At 42.2% G+C, this 10,036-nt stretch overlaps 1 long non-coding RNA gene across 1 annotated transcript; it reads left to right on the top strand.

The window, feature by feature from the left end:
• The first annotated feature begins 899 nt into the window (after positions 1–899).
• Positions 900–9,433, top strand: LOC307061269. Its single transcript, XR_013811177.1, has 4 exons — positions 900–972; positions 1,238–1,311; positions 5,383–5,414; positions 9,391–9,433. It is a non-coding gene; the product is annotated as an uncharacterized lncRNA (long non-coding RNA).
• Positions 9,434–10,036: the final 603 nt, after the last annotated feature.

Here is a 10,036-nt window from a genome sequence, read left to right as displayed (position 1 = left end):
ATGTTTCAGCTTAAAAGCGGTGAGGCGTATCTTGTCTACATTGATAGAACTACATACAGGCCCCAGGGAGTGACTGTAGTTAAAAGTTGTGTTCTTGCTGTGTTTATAGAACCAGATAACGTCAACTACATGATCCTCCATAAAAGAGTCCTTTTCTCAGGCCTGAAGACTGTTGTCCTATACAAGAAGAATTTCAAATAATTTAAGAGACCCTCAAAATATGTTTGGGGATCAACATATATTAGATCTTTGTATTTATGTGTGTGTTTATCTCTATAGACAAACTTCCTAGCAGAAAGATACTTCCCTCTTAGCCAGCTTCCCACCCATCCAAATAAAGCGGCCCTAATACAGGCTGATCTAGTCATTGAAAGGGAAACATCCTCCTTACGGGTTAGGTTGAATTACAAGAAAGACGGGTATGCTTACTGTCAACAAGTCCTGCCCTTCAGGCCTCTCCTCTGAGTAGTAAGCTTGTCTTTGAAAAAAAAAAATTGCAGTTAAGCAAAGGTTCCTTTGGTTTTGGGTTTTTTTGGTTTGGTTTTTGTTTGCCTGTTTGTTTGTTTTTGGCCTTTTAATGGTCTTTCCTTGCTCTTTGTCATCTTCTTCCCCTCTTCCCCAGTGCACGCTCAGCCCTACTTGGGTACTTGCTTCCTTTTCCTAAAGGATAACGTTCTTAGTTGACCCTTTTACAAAAGGTTCTGATTATCATCTGATTTCTTCCTGCGGCTCTGAGAAATTTTCACTTGAATTGGGGTCTCTGGAAAAGAATTGCAGATACAGGAGTCCACCTTGCTTCCCAGGTGCAGTGTCCAGCACTTCGCTCACATTAACTCATTTAATCCTCAACAGGCTTTCAGGCTATAGGTATGGTTATCGTCTCCATTTTACAGGCGAGAAGCTGAGGCAGAGAGCTGTTCAACAAGTGGTGTGAGGTTTCTGAGTGGCTCCGGGTGACACCTGGATCTGAATGTAGGTATTCTGGCACCATGGCCCCAGCTCGTCCCCACGTCACCACGTTGTCTCTCTCAAACTAAAAATCCTGTAAGAACTTAGAGGTGTGTCTCTGGAAGGTTGGAATATAACACGGTGGCATACTGACGGAAAGAAGTTTTTGATCCCGCCGTTCCTGAACTCACACTCTGTATATAAATGTCTCCTAACACAGTATCGCTGTGGTTTTTCTCAATGCCTTTTTTTTTTTCTTTAACCTTTTGACATTTTTTTCCTCTTCTAGGATTGCTCTCACATCTGATGTGGCCTCTGTTTCATGTCACATCTGAAACTCCTCTGTACCTCAAACTTAGAAAGGTAAGTGTGTCTCCGCTACCCCCGCTGACTTCTGCCCAGGCTGCTCTCTGTGGCCCGTTGTGAGTCTGTGTTCTCATTCTCTTACGTTAGAGCACACGCCAAAGCTTCCCGCTCTCCACGGTAGAGGGGGTTATGTTCCAGAAAACACTTGCTCTCCGAGAATTTTCATTTGAGGAACTGCAGACCTTGAGGGAAAAATTACGGTTGGGGAATATGAAAGCCTATTTTTCACTCTTTAGAAAAGTCAAGAGAACATGCTAAGAACTGTCATTGATATTCATATAACTTTAGAAATAAGGGGCACTATACAAATGCCTTTTATTTATCATGACTTGTTTACTAGAAACTTGTGATCTCCCTCCCTGACACTTAAAAAGATGTTTTCAAATAACAAATTAATGCTAGGGGAAATTTGGGGGTATTAGACTCCATTTAGAATCATATTTAGTATGTTGCATACATTACAATTCAAAGTCTCTAAATCATGCTCCTAAAGTCATAATGGGAGGTGATTCTCAATTTGCATATATTCTGTCCAAATTTCCTAAAACTATGAAATAAGTATGCCACTAAATCCAGTGGAGGTAACCTAAATTTGCCCCTAAATTTGAGGGAACTTGCGGTCGACAGGATCCCCAATATTTATCAGAAGTTTTGATTTTTTATTTTTCTCCACCATACATATAGAGATTATGATTTGTTTTAAGCACCTATTTCAAAATAATGACACCTAGTCATTAAATTTCATATCCAACATTTTGGTTGTTTTTCTCCTGTAACATGTATTAGTTCTCTGTTTTAAGCCCATTGCCTTCTTCACCCCAAAGGAACCCTCCCCCTGTTTTGCAGCTTTAGTGCTGTGTTGCTTAACCATAACTTTTGGCCTCTCTCCACATATTTTTTTGCAAAATGTCCTTGACTGTAATATGCCATATTTTTTTATTCCAGTCTTCTTTGTAAGTTTTCTTATATCCCATCTTACACTTGAGTTTTTTGGGTTTTTTTTTTCTCCTAAACTAGATGAACCACTTCCAAATTTATTTTGCTCTTGGACTGACTTCTAGAAAGGCTGTCCACAGCTGCTCCAGGTGAAGGGCCAAAGTGAAATATTAGATGTGTGTGTTTAAATTCCTGTTCTCCAAATGGTTCTAATTGAAATTAATCCACTTCCCCACTTATACATTCAAAAGAAAGATTCTAGCAAAATCCAAATGTGCCAGAATCACTTCTGTATATCATTTGGGTGACTTCATGATACCTGTAAGACCAATTCATGCCAGGCCTATTTGTAGTTGTTTCCTCTAGTTAAATGTGACATTGCCATTAAAAGCAGAGCTAATACTATTATACTGCTTAAGAATTTAAAAATCTTTCAAATACATGACATACAAAGTTTTGAAGCAGGCAGGAAATAATTAGAAATTTCTTTTACAAGTATGTGTTAGAAAATGGAATTGTGTCATGATCCAAATTAAAGAAGGATGATTGAAGTGAACCAATAATCCATACTTTCTGTTATATGTATTGTATACTGAAACAGGTTATTAATATTTCCTAATTGTGAACTTACCCAGTGTATAAAATCATTCTTGATACTTATTAACAGGCCACATCTACTTTGTACATAAACTTCAGACTCTGCCCCAGTCCTTGTGCCTCCGTGTGGACATATGTAATGCATAATCTTACAACGGCTCTGCCAGGTAGAGAGATGTAAGCATGAAGAGAAGTTAGGGAACTTGCTTAAGGTTACATACCTGGCAAGTAGCAGAGCCAGTGTTCTGACCTAGAGCCATGTGACTCCAAAGCCGGTGCTCTTTGCACTCCACCAGCCCATCTTTCTTGGACTGCATCCAGCAGAAGAGTATCCTTTGGTTAACGTTTTTTAACTAACTGTAGGAACACAACCTAGTATTAAGTAGAGTATGCTTCTAGTAAAAGAATAAGGGAGAGTAAAACACGTTATCATACCACCTTTAGGTAAGGAAAGTTACTATCCAAGAAATACCATTAATTTTTTTTTTTTTTTTTTTTTTACTTCCTTGACTCCCTGAACAAACAAAAAGTTAAAGTGAAGGCCGTTGGGGATGAACGGCGTTGGGGGGGTCATAATATAGGAGGGTGTTTAATAAATAAAGCACATCTCTCTATCAATGTGTTTAAAATAGTGCTAGGAGTTATGCGTGTGTATACTATGACAAAGTGTACTTTATTTGGGGGATAACTTAATTGATCCATTATGTGGCATTTACCAAGGTAATTTTTCCCTTTTTGTTTGAGCACAGGAATTAAAAGTGATTCATAAAACAGACGTGCACACACACAGTCAACGTGCAAATTAGAACCACATTAGGGTGATCATCATTTTTTGTTGTTTCCCTAAAATGGTTCCCGTTTGCTACTTCCGATTCAGGGGAGCTTTAGAGCTCCCTGTCAACACTCAGTTTTACAGAGAAACTTCAGTGTTCAGTTATTGCTGTTCGTCTTTTTTGTGCACAGCTTTAAAAAACTGTTTTCTGTGTTTTTTCATATGGAATTACTGATTTTCATGTATAGAATGGATAAATGCAGGAGCATAATCTGTCTGTCTGCTGTCTGAGGTCTCTTTCTATAATGCGAGCCCTTAGCGTATCGCTCTCCTGATTAAAAACTTTCAGTGGATCAGTCAGGACTCTTGGTTGCAACTGACGGAAATTAATGGGACCATTGAAGAATTCCAAACAGCCAAGTGAGGGGAGCGTATTTGCATGTTAGAAGAATCACTCTGACAGCGGCATTGTGATTAGAATGAAGGGATGAAGCGGAGCCAGTCTGAGAACAGAGACACTGAGGAACCAGTAGGGATCTCCGTGTCCAGTACGTAGAAATGACCCTTTACTGATAAGCTCTTTACTTGCCAGGCTAGTAGTAGTTTGAAGGAAGCCACATGGAAATTGAGTTCTGGCCAGTAGGGTGGGCCGGTCCCCATTGTCCAGCATACCCTCCACCGCCACTAAGTTTTGGGGCACCACAGGTTGGAAGGTAGCCTCCGGCACATGGTTGCCCCTGTTGGATGGTGAGGGTTGGGGCTGAGCCCTGTGAGTGCTCATTGACTGTCCCCTCCTCTTTTCCATCTGGGCTCCCCCATCTGGTGTGAGAAGGGAAGTGAGCGTCAGCAGAGGCCAGACCCTTAGGAGAGGAGAGCGGCCCTGCGCTCTGGTTTTCCGTACCTCTATCTGCTTGCTCAACACACCCTAACTTCCGAGTTCCCTGCCTGGGTTTTTTTTTCTTGGGCACCATTTAATACCAAATACTCATTTTCCTAATAACCGAAGCAGAGAGGGGGGGACTGTCTTGGCACGCCCTGCCTCTGTGATGGGGCACTTGCCCCCCAGATAGCTCCTCCTCTCCTGGGTCCGTCTTCCCTCTGGACGTGCCCCACATGCCGGGCAGACTTAGTGGGTGCTTGTGCAGCAGGAAAATGGGGTCCCCTATTTGCTGATTCTTGTATGTCTGAAATTCTTCCAACCAGAGCTCCCTGTTCCAAAAGTTCTAATCTCGGCGTACTGGCTGATACATCCTGGCTTATCTAGAATCCTCTCTGGTTTTCATCAGGGCCTTCATAAGCCTCATCCGAAGTCTCAGATATTCAGCCACAGAATTTAAATGGAATTTGTTTTGAGGACATGACTGACCTCAAAGTCCAAATCCCTGTAGACATTTGGTGTCACAAGGACCTACCATTACTGCAACATCTTTGAATCAACAAATTTGTCACATTTATATCATTTCTCCTCCCCGGCACCACCCCAGTTTCCAGCACACTCTCATTTCCATCTTCTGGAAACCAACAGTTTCCAGAACTGTTGGAAACAGTTGGTTTCCAAACTGATGGAAACTCCGTCCAGGCAGCTGGTCTGGGAGGCACGTCCAGGCTCAGAAGCGGCAGTGTCCTGGGCCCCAAGATTCTAGCAGCACTGGCCTCTCTTTTCTCTTCCTAGTAGACTACTGGCTTTTTCCTTTGGTTTTTAAGCAATTCAGAGTTTAAGATAAAGGCCTGAAAGATAACTTTCTCTGTCTCTCCCTTTCTAGGTATTTGCATAGGAATCAGAGGCGTTAATCTTGTGAGTAAACTCTTGACATCAGCACTTGTTTCCTTCCTTCCTTCTCTACCTGCCCCCGGGACTAAAGCACAGGACAGCTGCCAGGTCCCCAGCACCTTTGCAGAGTCCACACTCCTCTCTACAAGAGGAGGGGTGGTGGCATTTTTTGAAAAATAATCTGGCTCCCATTGTAGCAGTTGAAGCTAGTCTATAGCACAGATGCACATGAGTCTGTGATTCTTTGCACCTTACTCAGGCGCCCCTCACAGGTCTGAATCTCATTCCACGGTATCAAGTATGCAGGAAGTACTCACTTTTGTATTCCCTATTCCTCCAACCTAGAGAGAAATTTCATTGCAGTCATTTTTAGGTGTCTCCCTTTCCCCCATGGAGTGTGTCCTAGAATCTGGGGATTTCCCTGGCACCTGGTAGGTGAGGGCTGGTCTTTGGTATATGACAGTGGGGTAGTGGTCTCTTGAAGCCCTGCCACTCTTGCCCCAGGCCTGGCCTCCCTGAGCACACCCGCAGCTGTCCTCTAGAGGGTTCTGCCCTGCCTTGGGGACAGAGCTGTGCCAGGGCCCCTTTTCCTTTCCAGCCCCAGGAGCTGGGGGTGGAGGGGACAGTGCCTTTTTCTCTCCCTCTTACCGCTCTCTGCTTCTCTCGACCCTGAAGCTGGGCAGAGTCTCCTCACTGGGTTTAAATGTTTAGAAAGACAGACTGCTTCTGCCGTCATCTGGGCTAAAATACAAGGAATTACAAAGCCTGCACCTGTTTTAAATGAGCTAGAAAGGATGTTGGGAGGACAAACGAAGTAAAATTCCAGAGTTGTCCTGCTGCACTGATTTGGAGGCTGTAATGAAGGCAAAACACCACCCAAACACTGGTAACTATGGAAATGAAGAGAAGGAAACAGATTTGAGAGACAATAAGCTCGAAGAATCTGTGTAGCTTAGTCAGTGAGTAAAATCTAGTTTGCCTCCAGAGTTTCTAACTTCGGAGCGGCTGGGGAGCAACACAGTGAAGAGACTATTAATAATGCGGACTTTCAGATCCCACACTCTGGATGCAAAGCCCGGCTCCGCTGCTTGCTGATCGTGTGACCATGAGCAAATTGGCATCACTCCTAAGCCTCAGTTTCCCCATAAGTAAGATGAGGTTAATGCTTCCTCCGCATATGGTTGGTTGTTTGGAGCATTAAGTAAAGTGCTTAAAACAGTGGCCGTGACCTGGTGAGCATCCAGTAAATGTTAGCTCTTATCACTTAGTGGTGCCAGTGGCTAAAATCGCTGATGCTGGAGGAGCAAGCCTGGCGGGTTAGCCGTGCGGAGCCCCTGCTTTAGGATAGGTGACCTTCAGGGGCACTGATGCTATCTAAGCTGAGAGGTGCAGGAGGAAGGTAGATGGATTCGCCTGAAATTTGAAAGGCGTTCAGGATTGAAGATAGAGATTTGGGAGGTCTGTGACCCCAAGGAGTAGTTGAAACCCTGGGTGGTGACTGAAGTCCCCCGGGGATTGTGTGAGAAGGTAGAGGGCTGGGTGCCCGGCCCACAGATCTGTTCAAACTCTGAGTGACCCTTTCACAACACGCTCCTCCGTGTTGTCTTCAAAACGACTCCATTGCTGTGAAATGAATAGGAATGTCCTGTTTACGGTCTCCACTTCAGAGGTATAATCTCAGTCGTGGTGATCCAGCTCCCCAAAGTAAGACTTAGTTGCCTGTAATCTGCCAAATCGGGTGGGCTCCTTTCCGTCTGGAATTACAGTCCTTAGAAAATAAAAAACTTATCTGGGAGGCTTTTCAAAAACAGGCCCTGCACATCCTCAACCCAGAGGAGTCTTTCGCTGGAAGCCGAGGCAGGCCTCCCGGCGTCAAGGCTTGCCCAGTTCTTTCCCACTCAAATCATTTGAAATAAAAAAGTCAGTTTGAAGAATTTACTTAAGCAAAATCAGGAGTAGCTCCAAGTGAATGAGCTGAAACTGGAGGGAAATCCCTTTGTTCAATTCGGGTTTCAGTGAACGCTCAGCAGGCAGCTAAACCAGTTCATTAACAGAGAAAAAGACGTGTTTCTCAAAGCGGCTCTCAGAAGCTAAAGCTTAGAAAAACAGATTGTGACAGCAGAAATGCATTCTAGAAATCGTAACGCTCTAGATTCAGGAAACTTTAGTTTTTGTCATCACTGAATAAACAAATCGCTTCCCCCTAAATATCTCCCTTTTATTTAAGACAATTCCCTCTAACTGATCTGTTTACCGTGCACCAATCCTCGTTCCTAGAAAAATGTGATTTTTCTTGCTACTCTGAAGCTCAGAAACAAGTATATCTAGAAGTGTTTAACGGTATTGGGTCATTTTAAAAAACCGTATTCTTTACAAAAAAAAAATAATAGAATTGACATACTAAAACCTTTTTTCTGTGATTTTTGAAATCCAAATTCTGACCTGAAAAACAACAGTCTGCAAGTAGCATCCTGTCAAATGTAGATGTGTTATTTTTCCTAACTGCCTCTGCTCTGCTTTATTAAATTGTTGTAGACGGCACATGATTTTTCCCCTGGGGCCACGCATGCTTTCAGGTTCTCTGTTGCATTGTTAACTATTTAAGCATTAAACTGGGGCTGAGATGGCAGGTGGGAAAGGCCGAGGGACTTGATCTCCTCCCTGCCAGAGTTCTCCGCTTTCACTAGTGCTGCTTACATTGAACGGCTTAAGAATAAGCTCCTGTGTGAGCCCTCGGAGGCCAAGGAGGATTGTTGAATTCAGAAAGGAATCTCTTTCTTTTAGTGATAATTTGAATATTTTGACAATGAAGCTAAGCTACTCCACTGCCTGGTTTGCGTACTTCACGTCACGTGCGCCCTTTCTAGTGAAGCAGAAGAGAGCTTCTGCCTCTCTTCATAAATTCATAAATTGGTATTGTCCATTGATGAGATGGGTAGCAGAGGAGGAATCATCCAGAAGAATTGTACTCTCTTGCTTTAATGTGTTTTACAGCCCTTAAAAAAAATTAATATAGGCCTTTGGAGACCACCCGATTAAACCACCACGATAAAGGATGAGTATTTTGAGAAGAGAGATGGACCATGAGGATAATTTGAGAAGTGTTCATGCATGCAAAGCAAGGAATACGTTGAAAACAAATACTCTGGATGATTCAGAGAACCTACTCACCTCCAGTTTTTTCCCTAAATTGTGGTGGATTATTTTTAAACTTTAGTTGTCTGGAAATGGCCTTAATTTTTCCTGTTTTTAACTTAATTTTCCTGTTTAATAACTTATGTGATTCAAAATAAATGGACATAGCCTTTTTGAGCAAATTAAGAGAAGAAAACAGGCGACCAAGTGAATAAATCGCTTAGGTGAGATATAATTGGCTGTTACATAATAGATTTACCTTTGTACTGGTAAAGAGAATCCCGAAAAGCTTCCCCCCTAAGAGGATCGACTGGTTAGAATAGTCTTAGTTGGAAGAAGCCAACTTTTATAATTGATTGGTGAACAGAGATACCCTTTTCCAAATGCTCACCAGGGATCAGTGGTGCGAAGCTGGTTGTAGACCTTTCTGGAGACTTGGTGAAAACATAAGTTCCCAGGGCCCCAGCGATGCTGTCAGTCAGTGTTAGTTTGTACTGTGGCCTAGGAATCTGTATTTTTAAAAGATTGCCCTGGTAATTCTAACGTATAGCCAGGTTTGGTAACTGCGGAATTGTATATGCAAATTGGAGACTTCAGCCTTTTCACCCTCCACAGTTGATAAATCTATATGAAGATATGAAGCTTTTTATGTGAAGCTTTTGTTGAAAATGAATGTCTACTGGTTATTGCTGATTTTTTTCAGTTCATAATTTGCTTTAGGTTCTGTTATTACATAGATTTGCATACCTGTTTTATGGTATTCTAATACTGTTGATTTTTTTTAAATGCCATTTCCTCTGAGTTCTATTTTGAATATTTTATGTAAGCAATTTCATGGTTGTTGTTGTTTTTTTTCTACTTGCAGAAAGCAGGGGAAAACATGAGGGTTTTTCTAATCCAGTTGCAAGTAGGACAAAGGATATAATATAAATACTTAAAGATCTTCTTGGGCAAGATTACATGAGACGTTGAAAACCTTTTAAGTTACAACATTATGAACTTCAGCACACCTTTTAAATATATCAAATGATCTAAATGCTACAGACTTTTGCCATGTGGTGTATCTGAGACATTTTAAAAGTAAGGGTGGTGGGTCTATTGAAGTATTATACTGTAGGATTTTAACATCTGAACTTGATCTATCATCTATTAAAATGCCTGAAAAGCAGGAGAAAATCTCCACACATTAGCAGTTGTGTATGTGTTTGTGCTCTTGAAGTGAGTAAGCTCAAGTTGCCACGTAAGCGGGGGTGGGGGGCAGGGGGAGTGTTTTTCTAGCTTCGTTCACTTAAGGTGTGCAAGATCTCTTCTTACAGGTTTGAAGCCTCAAACTTCTGAGAGGTCTCCCTGACTGCCTTCGAGCTGATGTTTCCTGTCGCCGAGTAGGTACGCAAGCAATGATTGCTTTAAAAAATTACTTCTATCTGAGCATGTTTATTAGTAATTGCTTGTAAACACATAGTAAAAGAGGTCAAGGACATGCAGGAGGTTCAAGGCACTTCAAAATGGCT

Source organism: Hyperoodon ampullatus, assembly GCF_949752795.1.
Source record: "Hyperoodon ampullatus genome assembly, chromosome: 12".
NCBI lineage: Eukaryota > Metazoa > Chordata > Mammalia > Artiodactyla > Ziphiidae > Hyperoodon > Hyperoodon ampullatus.
This window is presented reverse-complemented; position numbering and strand designations above follow the sequence as displayed.